The sequence below is a fragment of the Lissotriton helveticus genome, chromosome 11 (assembly GCF_964261635.1).
Source record: "Lissotriton helveticus chromosome 11, aLisHel1.1, whole genome shotgun sequence".
In the NCBI taxonomy this organism is placed as follows: Eukaryota; Metazoa; Chordata; class Amphibia; order Caudata; family Salamandridae; genus Lissotriton; species Lissotriton helveticus.
Window position 1 is genome coordinate 208,924,960 of NC_136072.1, and position 10,724 is coordinate 208,935,683.

General features: G+C 48.2%; 1 protein-coding gene across 1 annotated transcript in view; it reads right to left on the reverse strand.

Moving 5' to 3' along the window:
- Positions 1 to 10,416, reverse strand: part of MINDY4B (MINDY family member 4B) — a 426,393-nt gene extending 415,977 nt beyond the window's left edge. Inside the window, exon 1 of the mRNA XM_078666102.1 lies at positions 10,166 to 10,416. The gene's annotated coding sequence lies outside the window, so the exon portion shown is untranslated. The remainder of the gene's footprint in view (positions 1 to 10,165) is intronic.
- Between the last annotated feature and the right edge of the window lie 308 nt (positions 10,417 to 10,724).

Genomic DNA, 10,724 nt, shown 5'->3' on the forward strand with positions numbered 1-10,724 from the left:
TGAGAGAAATTGGAGAATGGTCTACCACCATTTACCGAAAACCTACAGATAGAAATTCCACCTTACACTATCGGAGTTTTCATCGTATGGGCCTCAAGAACAATCTACCTTATGCTCAGATCCTTAGAGTTAAAAGGATTGTTTCCAAACAAGATGAATGTAAAACACAAATCAACTCCTTGCTGGAAAGATTGAAAGCACGTGGATACCCCACCCCGATCTTGGATTTAGCAACACTAAGAAGTGAGAAATGCCCGAGGGCATCACTACTACAACCAAAAACCAAGACCCCCTCAGACCGCATGGTGGTGGTCTCAAAATATTCAAAAGCATCTAACCGCTTTCAACAAATAATCCGCAAACACTGGGCCATCCTTACTCTAGAACCTGACTTCAAGGGACTCTTTGATCAACCTCCTATATTTGCTTTCACCCGGGGAAAAAACCTAAAGGAAATCTTGAGCCAACCCCGTGAAACTACAACCAACGTCACTTACACTGGTCTCAAACCATGTTATAATTGCAGCAACTGCAACAACTGTATCCTTGGTAACACTATCAACCATCCCATGAAGGGTCATCCCATAAGACTAAAAGTTAATGCCACCTGCAACAGTATGAACGTTATATACGTCCTGAAATGCCCTTGCGGCAAATGTTATGTAGGTCACACTGAAAGAAAGATTCGCATAAGGATCTTGGAACACAAAAGCAACATTCGGACGAAGAATCTTAAATCCACCATTGCCACCCACTTCATGGAGAACAGACACACAGTGGCACAACTCAAGTTTCAAGTTTTGGAACAAGTCCAGCAGACACTGAACAACAAGAACACGCTTCTCAAGCGTGAGAACTATTGGATTCGTTATTTATCCACGATGGTCCCTAATGGACTTAATGATCGCATTGAATTTCTTTGTTATTTATAATCATACTGACTGTATTTCAACTTTTTTAGCACACCACTACTTTGGTTATACACATTTACTTTTTGACCCTTACACGTTCTATCATGGCGTCCAGAGTTCACACACATTTTCTAGCTTCCTTAGGCATGTCCTTTCTTTGTGTTTAGTCACCCGGCACCTTCTTTTATGTCAATGTTCTTACACACGGTGGTTGATCGTTTTGGAACTCGACTGAGTCCAAACGTAGCGGTACACATGTAAGTACCCTCACCGGGGCTTTATTATGCTTGATAGACTCTCTCAATTTCACGAGTTATTTACACGTATGTTTTTCCGTTTGCCTTCAATGGGTTTTAACGTAAGGGGACATTACCCGACCTAGCACGCCGTTTCTTTGACCCTGACTGCACCCTCTCGGTGATCACAAACACTCTATACTTCTAACGGATTGCGGACAAGGCGGTTTTCCGCCTTTCTTCTGTTGCATGCACCACGTTATCAAGAAATATATTTATTTAGACAATTTTGCCGTTTTTTGGCTGTTCTATGTAGCTTTGATCATTAAGCGATTACAATGTAGTTTCTTTGATTTTCTCTTTAGAGTGATCCCCTGACGAAGGGCTTAGCCCGAAATGCATCGGGATGTGTATTAACACGTGTACCAACATACTGTGAAGTACATTTGGATATCGACCATATTTACAAGCCAAAATAAATTGTGAAAGATGGTTATTTTCCATCCACGTTTCAACATCATTATTAACCTATGACTATGGAATAAGACCATTGGGTCCTTCTTACAGTTGTGCGCAGGGGTGTTCTCTCCCTAGATGGGGGAGCTGCTTTTCCTCATGTCCGAATCCACCGCCCTGGCCAGACGGTGATCATCCCCAGCAGCACGCTCCAACTCTGCAGAATTTCTCTACATTTGATTATACTTTGCTGTGCGAGCTCCTCATATCTTTGAGACATACCTGATGCGTCATATTTAATGTATGATGCATCATGTCGCAAGGAGTTACAGATACGTCTGTGTTTCGGACGTACCTGTAAGCGCAATAGTGACGCATTGCTGGAGTGTGTCACAAAAGTGACGCAACTCCAGCAATGCGCCCTTTCACATGGGGCAAGCCCCATGTGAAAGGGCCTGCGTCAGTCTTACGCCTGATGTGAGGCAGGCGCAAGATTTTGACGCAACGGCGTCCTAGAAGTGACGCAATGAAATCTCATAGATTTCACTGCGTTACTTCTATGAGGATTTTTGCGGGGGAAGGCCCCCCTACATACATTATACCTGACGCAGGTATAATGTAGCGCAGGGGTTTACAAAGTGATGCATCTGCTTAGATGCCTCACTTTGTAAATAGTGCGCAACAGGAGGCATGTTTTAAGCCGCCGATGTGTCACAAAAAGTGACGCATCAGAAGCGCAAAACTGACGCAAGGCCTCATAAATGAGGCCCTATATCTTTATTGTGTGGGTGATAAGCATGTGCTGTCACTGTTTGGCAGGCTGGTAAGTTTTAGGTGCAGATCCAAAGCAAGGGTTGGTCTTGCTTCTGGTCAGGCGCTCGAGCTCCAGGGAGTTAAAGGGATTTAGGGTTGGAGGAAGTAGTGAAGTTGTCATAAGCTGAAGTGCAATCTGTGTGAAATTGAGTTGGCGACAGGGCCGGAGTTATAGATAAACCTTTTAGAAGGGTGACTAGTTTAAGAGGTTAAGTTAAGGAAATGATAGTTGGGGTGTTTAAGGGTTGTTTGTTATTAGACAGGATCACATTGATGTTTAGTGAGGTTATTCGTCAGTCCTCTGCCCGCTTGGTAGGTTGTGTTGTGATACACTCATGTTGTTTAAGGCAAGCTTTTTGTAACTCATAATGGTCTGATTCTTATTTTGTGCTGTGTTGCATCATATGGTGTAGTCTGAACTTTTGAACTTCCGGTTTGAAACACATTAAAAATATTGGACGAAGATTGCAACATTCACAGGCTATAATATGCTGATGAGAGGAAACGGTTAGAGATCAACACATCTCTGACACCGTTGCCAGGAAACCTGCGAGTCATCGGCACATTGTGTGGTTAGCGTGCATACCACACATGCTTTGCTGCTTTTACCACGTCAGCGTTTTACCTATACTCGTTTAAAGTGCTGAATGTCACCCCAGCACTGGCGGTAAATTACATTCACTTTAGTTTGCACTGCACTTTCCTCTCTGACCCTAGGGATTTGAATTGTTTGATGGACACAGGTACTTTTCAGCATCATATGTAAATCAGGGAAAATCATCTCACATCTCATTATCACACACACGCACACGTGTGCTCAAGAAAAGCACAGCAGTAAAACAAGGGCTACAATATAAATAAAAATAACATGATAATATTCTTTTACTTATCATTAATAATAATGATAACATATTTGTGAAAGTTGAATGTGGCCTATTTTTAGGTTTCATACATTATGTTTGGCATCTTCAGCCAGTCATATATTTAAAGCTAGAATAGTTTTGCATTTTTACATTGACAGTTTCAGCTTCTGTTTATTTTATGGCCCTATTGGGCACGTGGTTCAAAATGCGGTTAGCTAAAAAGCTCTCCCATCCCTTTCCTGATACAGAAGTTCAGACATCTCCATGAAACTCATAGCTTTAATTTGATACATTATTTACCTGATTTCCTCCAATGCAAGTGACCATATCTGTCTGTGGCACTGCAGATTCTGATTTTAAAATGGCCATGGCAGGGGAAGGTGCCCACTTTACATACACTACAGGGCTAGCGAACCTAAAGCAAAAGATATGTGTGAATTATGTCGCGGGCCATACATTCCTGGTGGGTGAATGCCGAATGTAGAGGGAGTTCCCTAGCTCTAAAGGGAAGCTTTAGTAGTCCGATAGAGTTCATTAGCACAATCTTCTTAGACCGACAGTGGCATAGCAGAGTTTCACAGATCATTAATGAGGTATATTAAACTGACGCCTCTTGCTCAAGATTGGTTAGGAAAAGGACTGCCATGATTGGCGAACAGTAAGCAATTCTCCCCCTTAGGCCTAGGTGCCACTACACTGCACACACTACAAAATCATGTAACTCCCCCACCCCACCACCCCCTACACACACAGAACGTGATAGGAGACCGAGGAGCGCCTCATGTCTGACAGATAATCATGGCCGTGGGCTGAATTGGCGCCCCCTGAAGGCTTTGGGGTCTCCATGGGCCGCAGGGGCTGCAGAGGCCTGGTTATGCCCCTGGTTGCTCGGTGCATAGCTACGTCGTAGCTCTACAGTGCAAAACTGATGCACCTTGAGCTGATATTATGGAAAAAGGCTGAAAATTGAGGCGGAAGTCGGAGGGTGACACTCCCACAACTCTGGAAAATCTGATTAATCCTTTTTCAATACTGCGCATGTCTGACAGCCGGGCTTGACCCTCAGCATAAAAACAAACGATAATGCCCCGGTTACTTACCGGTAATCTTCATTACTCCGAGTCCATGTCTTCCTCGCCACAGTAATAAACATATGAGCCTCCGGCTCCACACAGAACTCCAAGTAAATTAAAAGAGCAGCGCTCTAGTCTCCCCTCCCTCCTCCAATATGGCCCCAGAGGCTTCAACCAATCATATAAAAGGACACATATCAAGCATCACAGCCTGAAAAACCAAGCCGCAGACATGAAGCCACCACCAGGGCCGGGAGGGAAGGGAAACTATACTGTGGCGAGGAAGACATGGACTCGGAGTAATGAAGATTACCGGTAAGTAACCGGGGCATTACCTCCTCGTCCAGTCTTCCTCGCCACAGTAATAAACATATGAGCCGATACCAAAGCAATCAGCTTCATGTAAGGAAACAGACCACACCATCAGTGCAGCGAAAACATATTTTAATATACAGAGGCATAACAACCCAAAAAATGGACAACCTCTCAAGGTACCCCAGCAGACAAAACAGAAGAGGCAAACGAAACAGAACCCCCACCCCCAATTTGGAGGCGGTAATGGTTCATGAAAGTATGTGGAGAAGACCACGTAGCAGCCCTGCAAACATCCTCCATAGACACCCCTTTGAAAGAAGCCCAGGATACAGCCACCGACCTGGTGGAACGACCCTGAACCGGAAGAGAAGGAACCACAGAGACCGAAGCATAAGCCAAAAGAATGGCCTCCTTAATCCACCGACTTATCGTAGACAGGGAGGGCTTCAGACCCTGACGTGACAAACCATAATTCACAAACAAGCAGTCAACTTTACAAAAGGTAGAAGTGCGAGATATGTAAATCATCAAGGCACGCCGAACATCTAAGAGGTGCAAAAGGGACTCTTCAGCCGAGGAGGGATCAGGACACAGAACCGGAAGAACCACCTCGGCAGACCGGTGAAAAAAAGAATTCACTTTAGGAACAAAAGTGGGATGAGGGCGCAAGACCACACGGTCCGCCAAAACCAACAAAAACGGTGCAGAACGGAGGAAAGCCCCCAACTCCCCCACAAGCCTGGCAGAGGCAATCGCCACCAGAAACACCACCTTGAGAGTCAAAAACTTCAGGTCCACAGACTCCAAAGGCTCGAAAGGAGCCAATTGCAAGGAACGCAAAACCAAAGGAAGGTCCCAAGGAGGAGGACACAAGATAGGACGTGGTCGCTGGAAAGAAAGAGACTTAAAAAGTCGAGCAACCAACGGAGAAATGGCAACCAAAGGCAGGACATGAAAAGCCCGAATGGCGGCCCACTGAGCCCGAAGGGTCGAAATGGCCAATCCCAACACAAACCCATCGTTCAGAAAGTCCAGAATGCGAGCCGGATCCAAAGAATCCAACGTCAGCCCATGAACAACACACCAAGAAGCAAAATGATCCCAATGCTTGGCGTAAGACTTAAGCGTAGAAGGCCTCCGGGACTGTTGAATGACACCAGCCACAGCCACCGAACAACCCTCACGTATCAGAGACTCCCTCTCAAGAGCCAGGCCCGCAGACCCAGGGAACGGAACACAGGCAGAGGAAGAAGAGGACCCATCAGAGGGTACGGCACGAACGGCAAGGGCCACCCCGGAGACACAGCCAATTCCCACAGAAGGGGAAACCAAGGGCGCCGCCGCCAACAAGGAGCAATCAGAAGCACCAACGACCCCTCCCTCTTGATCTTCTGTAACACAGCTGGAAGCAGGGGAACAGGGGGAAATGCATACAGCAGACCCTCCGGCCAAGGGAACGAAAGGGCGTCCACCCTCCAGGCATCCTGGCAAGGCATAATCGTGCAAAAACAACGGGTCTGGGCATTGTCCTGGGAGGCAAACAGGTCCACAATCGGACACCCAAACATCACCCGCAACCTCCTGAACATCCACCTCGTGAGAGACAAGGACCCCATGGAAGGAAACACCCGGCTCAGACAATCCGCCATAGTGTTCTCCGCACCAGGCAGGTAGATGGCAGACAGGGACTCCAGATGCACCTCCGCCCAAGAACCAATCCGACGAGCCAGGCAACTGAGGGAGCGAACCCTGCACCCCCCTTGATGGTTCACATAAGACATCACAACCTGATTGTCCGTCCGGATCTGCACGTGGTGACCCTGAACAAGATCCGAGAAGTCCAACAGACCCAGAAGGACGGCCTTCAGTTCCTTGTAGTTGGAGGAACATGACAAAACCGACTGAGGCCAAATCCCTTGAGTCGCCGAAACACCCAGAGTAGCACCCCAACCCAGCAGGCTGGCATCGGTAGTGACCACGCGGGTGGGAACAATCAGAAAAGGGCGGCCCTTGGACAGATGATCCACGTCCAACCACCAACCCAGGACCACCCGAACCTCCTCCGACATAGGAACCAGAACATCCATATCGAGGGAACAGGGGTCCCAATGCGATAAAATGTGGGACACCACCGGGTACATATGGAGGCGAGCCCACGGCACCGTCAACAAGGAAGCCGACATCAGACCCTGAACTCGTAACCACAGGCTCACAGGATGAGAAACCCCCACCAACAGGGAACGAACAGCAGACATCAGGGACAAAACACGGGGAGGGGGCAGGAACACCATCCCCAACTGAGTCTTGAACAGAGCCCCAATGAAAGTCAATTCTTGAGCTGGAACCAGGGAGGACTTCGGTACATTCACGAGGAACCCATGATGCTCCAGGACATGGCACACCCTCTGGACATGCAACACCGCCTTAGGAAGAGAAGAAGCAGAAATTAGAATGTCGTCCAGATAAGGAAAAACACTAACTCCCTCTCCATGCAAATGTCCAATAAGAGGAGCCAGAACCTTAGTAAAGATCCGGGGAGCAGAGCAGAGCCCAAAAGGCAATACCTGGAATTGGTAATGAAGACCCCGCACACAAAACCGGAAAAACTTCCGAAAGTCTGGATGAAGAGGAACATGAAGGTAAGCATCCTTCAGGTCCAGCGAAGCAAGGAAATCCCCTTGAGAGATCAGAGGAAGGATCAAGGGAAGGGAAACCATCTTGAACCGTTGGTGAGGGATGAAAGTATTCACCCACTTCAGGTCCATCACCGGCCGAAGATCCCCGGTGCGCTTGGACACTAGGAAAAGTATTGAATACACCCCTTGCCCCAATTGATCGCTGGGCACAGGAACGATCGCCTTCTTGACCAACAGGGACGCAATGCCGTCCAAAAGCGCCAATCGTTTCACAGGATCTCTCGGGCAAGGAGTGGCCCTGAAACAGTCTGGGGGTGTCCGGGCAAATCCAATGCGCAAACCCTCCGAGATCACCTGAAGCACCCATTGGTCCGACACAGTCGCCCGCCAAGAGTCCAGGAAGCAAGTGAGCCGACCCCCAACCGGACCCACACCAGGAGCGATCCAGTCATGATTTGGAAGCGGGAGTGGAGGAGGCAGAAGCTCCGGAGAACCGGGATTTATCAAAGGAGGGAGCACCCCGGCCACGCCCCCGTCCACGAAAGGGCTGACCTGCCCGACCCCTCTTCGAGGCACCAAAAGACCGCTGAGAACCAAAGGCACGGAACCTGCCAGGACGGTCAGGAGCAAGCAGTTTACGGTCCTCCGCCGTCTTCTTCACCATGTCGTCAAGAGAGGAACCAAAAAGTTTAACCCCCGAAAAAGGGATTTTCATAAGCAAGTTTTTCTGGGCAGCATCAGCCTTCCATGAGCGGAGCCACAACTGACGCCTCGCAGCCACAGAGGATCCGGCCGCAGAGGCAGCAGCCCCCAGCGAATCAAAGGAGACATCGGATAGTAGACGAACCTGTTGCTCCATCATCGCCAGGGTAGAAGAAACATCCTCCCCCTGGTCCAACAACTCCGACAGAGACTGAAAATCCTTGAGCAAGGACTGGATCGTGTAAGACGAATAGACCGCAGCCCTGATAGAAAAATTGGCAGCCGCAAAAGTGCGTTTCACAGCACCATCCACCTTACGGTCAACTGGGTCAGCAGGAGAAGAGTCCTCCGAGACAACGGACCCATGCGAAGACATGCTCGCCAACAAGGAGTCAACCTTCACGGAGGCAGGGTATTTCACCGCAAAATCCTGAAGAGGGTACCTCTTACCCAAGAAACGAGGAAAGGAACCCTTGTCCACATCCTTCCATTCATTCTCCAGGACCTTCAAGACAGAGGAATGGAGAGGCAAAGAATCAGGCTCGGGACGACGATATTGCGAAAACAGATCGTCATCCAGAGGCACCACAGAAGCAGGGAACACCAAGTTTTCGCGAATGTGGCCCAGCACCTCCTTCAGGTCGGCACCTTGCACAAAGCGACCCCTGACATCAACCTCCTCCTCAGTATCAGAATTTGCATCAGCAGCAGCGCCATCAACCCTCGCCTTCTTAGGAGGAGGGATAGGAACGCGATCCTGCAAAGCAGCAGAAACAGCAGTATTAATCATCTGCTGCAAAAGTTCCATAGAGGGAACATGCACCCCCGAACCGGAAGCCACAGCCAAAGGAACAGGAATATTCATGTTAGAAGAATCCATGACCGACAGCCAAGTGAAATCAAACTAACACAGGCATCACGGAGAACAGCCAGGTAAATAGGACCCCAGGTTGCTAGGCAACGTAAGAAACCCCACCCGGACCGAAGCCGAAGGAAATAAAGCAACCGGAAGAGCCGCGCGCCGCAGTAGGAGGAGGCCCAGACCGCAGCGCGCCAAGCTCAATCAGCCCCAAACACGCCTCCCGCTCAGCAGGAGACGAAGAGGCAAGAAAACGCCGCCGCCGTGAAGACCGGCATCAGGTAAGGCATGAGAACGGCAAATTTCACACACGGAAGCCCTCGGCCCCCATAGATCCCGCACCCGGCCGTGCAACGTCCGCTCAGCAGGACGCGCGGCCGGGAAAGGAAAACAAATGTGAAACGGCAATTAGGAAAACATCCCGCATAGGTGAAAAGACATACAAACCCAGCCGATAAACCAAACCACGGAAGTCCGCTTAAGCAGGACACGAGGTAGCCAGGCAATAGCAGGGGGAAACAAAACTTTAAGAAAACGAAAGTGACAAAGTATGTAAAAACCAACATCAGGCAGCACACCGCAAACTAACAACCCCCAACTAGATACCACAGGACAAGGGGAACCGCTAAAGCAGGAACCCCGTCCCACTCACCTGACCAGCAGGGAAACCACAGCACTCGGAGAAGTGCAGAAAAAAAGAACAGGCTGTGATGCTTGATATGTGTCCTTTTATATGATTGGTGGAAGCCTCTGGGGCCATATTGGAGGAGGGAGGGGAGACTAGAGCGCTGCTCTTTTAATTTACTTGGAGTTCTGTGTGGAGCCGGAGGCTCATATGTTTATTACTGTGGCGAGGAAGACTGGACGAGGAGGTAATGTGCTAGAGAACGAGTGACCTGCAGAGGCTGAAATACAGTATGACATACCCACAACGTGAAGACCGTTTTTTTTTGCACTGAGGGATAATTAATTCCTATACGTTTTATTCAATTTTCAAACACACAAAGGTGCAGTCTACTTAGGGTTGCACAGGCTGTGTTACTATGCGTAATCATGGCTGCCTCAGCAGACTTTTATCATGGTAATTAGATCGACGCACTGATTTTCGCTGTGCACCTAGTGCAAAACCTTAGTAAATAACCACCGACTCTTTAAAAGGTGGCCTTAAGGTTGATTTTCACAGTACCTTTAGAAACATAGGAAACAAACATACGCCCCCTTTTAATGAGCTACTGAATGGATGTACATTGCAAAAGTACACTATTTAATATTTGCTTTTGTGAAGCAGTAAACGTTCTTACCAAAGTTGAGAGGCTTGGCAGCTCCTGTTGCTGGAGAGACGCTCCCAGGTGGTTTCGTAGAAACAAAAGGTGCTAATTTGAGCGGTGGAGCCGGCCATCAGACACACACAATCACCTCCTTGATTTTTTCTTACTCGTTGTCAGGTTTTGTTGTAGCATGCACAAAATAATATGTTTCGCACAGGATTACTCCTAAAATGCGGGCTTAATTCTCAGTGCCAAGAGGTTGGCAGCATACAAGTGTCAGGTCAATTCTGTGTGTAAACTCTGAGACGCTGCAAGCAGTACCTGCCCCTTTAAAAGCCACCCACCGTTTCTGTGGTAATAGAAAACACCAACACAAAGGGAGAAGGTGTACCGTCACGTGCCACTACACTGTTTACCACGATGGCATGCTTCCTTGTGAGCGTATGCTCCCTTCCAGAATGAACAAGATGCGCAGATTTACCTCGTTCAAAAAGTCAATTTTTGTTGGAGTTTTAAAAACTCCGAAAAGTTTTCATTGAGAGACTTTAAGGTTTCATGGTCCTGTGTTAGTTGCGAAAACATCAACAATCAA